General features: G+C 40.4%; 1 protein-coding gene across 2 annotated transcripts in view; it reads left to right on the top strand.

Annotated features, from left to right (window-relative positions):
* Positions 1–223: 223 nt before the first annotated feature.
* Positions 224–6000, top strand: part of smad1 (SMAD family member 1) — a 121216-nt gene continuing 115439 nt past the window's right edge. Inside the window, exon 1 of one of the 2 annotated variants that reach the window (XM_028802726.2) lies at positions 224–369. The gene's annotated coding sequence lies outside the window, so the exon portion shown is untranslated. The remainder of the gene's footprint in view (positions 370–6000) is intronic. The other variant, XM_028802727.2, reaches the window with a different exon arrangement.

Here is a 6000-nt window from a genome sequence, read left to right as displayed (position 1 = left end):
AAAAACTTTGGAAGCGGTGTAATGAATGGCAAGCTTTGCGAAGTTGGCAGCGGCGTGAAAGCGATTGTCCTAGCGGCAGACTTCGGGACCGTGACTTTTTTACTTTACAACTCCAAAGGCGAAGAGCAACGTCGTGAAGCTCATTTCGTCGCGGGTTGTAGAAGTAAACGTGTCCTTTTGAGATGATCCCTTAATTCAATCCCAGCTCCCTCCTCTTTCCCCACCCCCGCGCGTTGTGATACGGAGAGCGGGGCGGAGGGTGCGGCGGCTCCCGACTCGCTGACGCCAGGGAGACCAGATCAATCTAGGCAGCTGTGTGCGGCGGTGGAAGGAGAGCGGAACGCGTAAGGAAGTCAGCCACCAGAGCAGGTAAAGTTTTCGGTTCACGTACGTTTGTTTTTCCTTAGAGAATGTTCTAGGTGTAGAAGCCGGCTGCTAGAGTGTGGTGGTGTTTGTACGTTTGATGTCCCACTTTAGCCTAACATCTCAAAAACTTTTCCTCTCGTCTCGCTCTCGGGTTCCCCTCTCCACCCCCCTTCACTCCCTCCCTCGCCTTTCCAAGTCAGCATGATGGCGTCTAAAAGGGACCAAAAGTCAGGGTTTTGTTTTTTACCCCCCCCCCCCCCCCTTCCCCGACTTTTTTTTTTGGGAAGTTGGGAATTCCTTTACGTATGGAATCGAGCGGAGTTCTAGCAGCATTAGGGCAAATCTCGGCGACTTTGACTCTTTTCCGTTGTCTGCTCCCGGTTTTCAACTTGAATTCCCTGTTTACTTTTGAGCTTTTCTGGTTTTTTTTTTCTGAACTCCGAGGCGGCAGCGAGCGCATCTTGCTTACCATGTCGTACAAGGATTGATAGCCACCCCTGCGCTTGCTTTGTGTTTGCTCCCCTCTGTTTGCATTAATAGTCGTCGTTTTATGACCCCCATATTTATTATTTTATGTTGGCTCCTTTTGATTGATAGCCGGGACTCCTCGCGTTTTCCATCGCCGACGCGCTGCTTACCACTTCTTTCTTTTCCAAGTTGTAACAGCGCTCACCTTGAAGACGCTCAGTTCCGATATGGCGCAGGGGTAAGATGTGTTTTTTCCCCCGACAGTAATAGTTGTTAGATTCCGGGGATACTTTAGTGGAACGTCTCATATTTCTATTATAAGGCCGCTGGAAGAACCGTCTTCCTTGGCCCTTTTTTTGTGGATTGGTCTTTAGGGCACTTCACGTGTCGCACAGCTGCCCAAACTTTGCGAAATATTCCCCATGGGTCTTGTGCGCTTTTATTATTTACGTATTATTAACATGTTTGTTTTCCTCTGTGCCTGTGTTTTTTTTTTTTTTTTTAGATTTTGTTTTCTTTTTTTAATTGCCGGTTGTACCAGAATTCACACTTCGGCACTTTTCGGCTACTTCTGAGTTCATCGCGCCCAGCTTTTCTACATCATATGATGCATCATTAATTTAGACATGGCTCTTTTCCCATATTTCGTTTCCCGCAATTGCTGTACTTGGATTTCATAGTGGAGCCAACTGTAAAGTCCCTCAGACGGATTCGAACCGGGATATTTCGAGTGGGCTGCTATAAAGTATGACCAACTGAGCTAAAGATGTGACTTTTTTGGAAGTGGCTTCAAATACTTCAATGAGAGGGCACCCCTTGCAGTAATAACACCGCACTGATTTGACACACATCCCGGGGATAAACGTTGGGCTCCTCTGTTAATGTTTCAGTGCTTGTAAGAAGATGAAATTGAGAGTTGGTGTATTTAGATAGCTTCTTATTTCTTGCAGTAGATTTCAGCCTGGTAGGCAAGGGCACAGTTGTCAGAACTATTGCCTTATTGCAGGTTTATTTTCTCCAGCATTCCCGCCAGCTGGAGTTTTTATTTTCCTGTCCTCCCTGGCTATCTGACCATAGTTTGTTTAAAAAAAAAAAAAAAAAAAAAAAAAGTTGAACATTAAGATTCTGTACTGTTACACACAGCTGTTGCTTAGTAAAAATGCTAGACATTTAAGACTACAGTATATACTGTCATACATAGCAGTTGTTTAGTTCTTACTTTCTGTAGTGGCACATCTGGTGTTCAACCAGCTGAGGCAGACACATGCTACTCCACTTTGCAGATCGCTGTATTGGCTTACTGTAGCAGCACGTTAGTTAAAATCTTTGTTGCTTGCTTACATAATAATGTATATGGCACTGTTCTAACCTACTTCAACTACCACTAGTGTGTAGCATCCACCTGGATGATGTGATGGCAACCGTTATTGAGCCAGTATGCTCGCCACACATTACGTATTAGGTGGTGAAGGATTTTTCCGAAAGAGAGTTAGCTATTAAAGTACAAGGGGTGGGGTGGGTAAGGGGACAAAATGACCAAGCAATGGTGGACACTTTAGCCCGAACATCAAGAAACACCCTACTCTTTCTTTTCAAAAGATACCCATAGATACTGTATTTTATGACCACAGAGAACCGGGACCTCAGTTTTATGTCTCAGCTGAAAGACTCTGCCAGTTTTTACATGACGCTGTCCCTGTTGCTGCAATGGGAAATTGAGATCAACAAACAGACCACATGGAAGGCATCACTTGATGTACTCACAAACACTTTTTCCAGCAGCAGTCCCAGCTTTTCCTAGGTGGTCGGTTATCCAAGTACTGGCTGGGTCCAAGCATGCTTAGCTTCAGGAGTATTACCTGTTTTGAAGTGCAGGTGGCATGTAGTTAACATTTTCAGCACCTATATCTGTGAAGATGCTTAGCAACAACTCCGGTCTGCTGATGAATGGCATCTGGTGATGAAATCTCAATTTGACATCAAATTGTAATCCATACTTTTCACATGTAGCTCTTAACTGGTGAAATGTGTTATCCACAGGTCAGATCAGGTAGGGGGGCATGCACTGGTACAGTGTGCTGCTGCACCCATCCACATGATGAAACAGTTTGAGGTCCTGGTTTGCAAGTCCCCAGGCAGAAACGTGGTCCATCCCCTCTCAGGGAAATGTCCATCTCTCTTTTGCAGCCAGGTGTTACATGGGAGTCCCCTTGGTCTGGTCCACCCACTCCGGTCCTCATCAGTGTAGATCCTGTGAGCTGGGTCATCCTTGGGGGAACCACGCCAAATGGCTGTAGTGCCATAACTAATGCTCCCTCACAATGCAGGTAATGTCTCATTTTGGACCTGATCTGGGTATGACGTTAAACTGCATTACAAGTGGTGTTACCCTCCTCCATTCATAATTCTGACTCCCTCAATGTGTTTAAGCTATTGTTTGGTGTTTTTGTTTTGTTTAACTTATATTATTGTTGGATTTTTGTTAGCCAGGAACTGTAACAAGCTTGTATTTTGTTCTGAGCTCTTCATTTGTAGTGATCAGTTTAGTATCCTTGTACTGTAAGACGTATTTCCAGGCAATCCCCCCAGGCCTATATCTACTAGATTGTGTTGACCTCTTTTGTAAGAGACTTTGGATAAAAGCATCTGCTATGCAAGTAAATGTACTTTCTTTTTGTATTTGTTTATTATTGTGTAGGACTTTCCGCTACTTTCATGTATGAAAATATGCTATAAAATTTAATGTTGTTAGGGATCCTTCGTCCTGGGTTCAGATCCTGAACCCGGATGCTGTTTGTGTAGATTTTGTACTTAAGTGCACATAGGTGTTTCTTCCACATCCCAAAGATTCACAGGCAAGGCTAGTTGATGGTCATTTATTTTCCCCATATGCCCTTCCATGGACTGGTGCCCCATTCAGAGTTACACCTAGTGCCAGATGCTGAGATAGTCTTTTGCAAACCTGTAGCCATAGATTGGATTAAGTTGGTTTTTGAGGATGTAATGTTATGTTAAAAAGCTTCTTTTTATCAGGCTGTAGGAAACTGGTCTGGCTAATTAAATCTGTCATGTTAGTGTCCTTTCATTTCTTCAAAGCATTCATTGGTTTTAAAAGTAAGCTTTGCTAGTGGAAGGTTTGTGTATTTTCCTGTGACACTATTTGTTTTCTGCATGAAATAGTTGATGTCATTGAAGCAAATTAACCTTAAAGTATAATTTCATTTTGTTTTTATATGACATCATGCGTCTTGGGAGATTAACAGTTCTGTGTTTTTCATTCCCAAGAGGTTTGTTTAAATAAATTTTCCATCATGTTAAGGTGATGCAAAATGGGATAGTTAAGTTCAAACTAAATTCTAGTACAAGTACGTGCTTGTGATTTTTATTTATATAGTTGATGGTTTTGTTACAATATAAAAAAACACATACACTCAATATAACACTGCATTTTTTTTTTTTGCAGCATTGTTTTATAAAAGTATTCAATTATTAGTCCATTTTGTATAGTCAGTGCAGTACAAAGCATTTTAATATTGAGTTTAGCTTTTGTTGCAAGAGAGACAAGGATTTTGACTTCTGGTTAGTAATGTCATCAGCAAGTTTGGAACTTTTAACTTTATTAAGTAATAGCACATGTATCTAGTTTCAAATGGAAAAAGTAGCAGATTTTTGAAATGTAATTCCTTTGCTTGAATATAAGCTTGGTTTTGCCAGATATTTAGGCCATGTGTCTATTTTTAATAGACCACCTCAGTGTTAAACCAGAATGGGGGAGATTTATATTTTATAATGTTATATAATGTAAGAAATACGCCTTGATACTGTGTAATGTAAAAAAAAAAAAACGCATTTAAAATATTGGTGCTCAGACAAGTAAAATCAAAGATGTACTTTATTATCCTCTTAAACCTTAAACATGGGGGACCAGCCTGAAAAGGTAATGGTTTGTTGTCAGTTCATACAGTATACAGTATAGGAGGAGTTTGCTTTAAAAGCATAGCGAATATTTGGTTTGTGTGAAAAGTTAATTTTTCTTAATTTTGCTATATAGTATCACTCTTACAGTGAGACATTTGGTCACTTACTCCTTCTCATAAGTAGAATACTGTATAAAATGTACCATGTGTTGAACCAAATTAAATATTGATATCCTTTTGATTTAATTTTGGAAGATGTGTAATTTATAAGAGCTTGGATACCTTTCTATGGGTTTGTACATTCTCTCATGGGTTCTTTTTGGGCTATTATGCAAGGTCTTATACAATCTAAAGACCTGGAAGTTAAGCATGGGAATACATGTGTAGTGTGACAGGCTTGTGCCCTGCTCTGGGTTGCTTCATGTCATGCTCTGGATTGTGCCATTGAAGGATTGAGGTGCCTGCAACCATGCATTAATGTTGATAGATGGGTGGGGAAAATGAGAACTAGACAGTTGTTATAAAGGTGTATGGTAGAGTGTGTTATGAAATTGTTCTTGGGAAGTAGAATATTATTAATTGTAAGCAAAGATTTAAGCAAAAAAACCTCGTAGGTTTTGTGTGTTTATGGGGTATATAGTATTATTGACCTTCCATCCATTTACTCATCCATTATGTTTCAGTTTAAGATTACGGGAAGCAGCAGCCTTACCTGTCTGCTTTAGTCAACGGGGGACTTGGAACTTTTATTTACCTTGAAGTTTAACATGGTGAAACAGAAGGAGTTTGTTAAGAAAGCAAGACATAAATATATCAGTCAACATTATATTTTAATATGAGAGAGTGTCCATACATCAGTGCATCTCACAACCCACTTATTTAATTCAGGTTCACAGGCTTTATCAGGTGCAAGGCAAGAGTTAACACCCAATTGTGGGGGTTCTTACACACCTGTGTACTTGCTCATATGGGGTCAAGCACATATATGTTTTAATTTAAATTCAACACTAGATTTGTTTAATCTAGGAATGTTTTTGAGGAGAAGAGTTGTCATATAGCAATGTTTCTTTGTTCCTTTCTTAATAGGCTTCCCTTCAGGTTTCAAGTGTACATATTTTGTTTGTTTTAATAAAAAAAATTATCATAGAAACAAAGATCAGTGGTTCTCCAGCTCAATGCTGGGGGCTTCATGTGGCTTCAGTTGTCTTTAGAACAATCTAGGCGAGAATAGGCCTTTCAGCCCAATAAA

The sequence above is a fragment of the Erpetoichthys calabaricus genome, chromosome 5 (assembly GCF_900747795.2).
Source record: "Erpetoichthys calabaricus chromosome 5, fErpCal1.3, whole genome shotgun sequence".
Lineage (NCBI taxonomy): Eukaryota > Metazoa > Chordata > Cladistia > Polypteriformes > Polypteridae > Erpetoichthys > Erpetoichthys calabaricus.
This window is presented reverse-complemented; position numbering and strand designations above follow the sequence as displayed.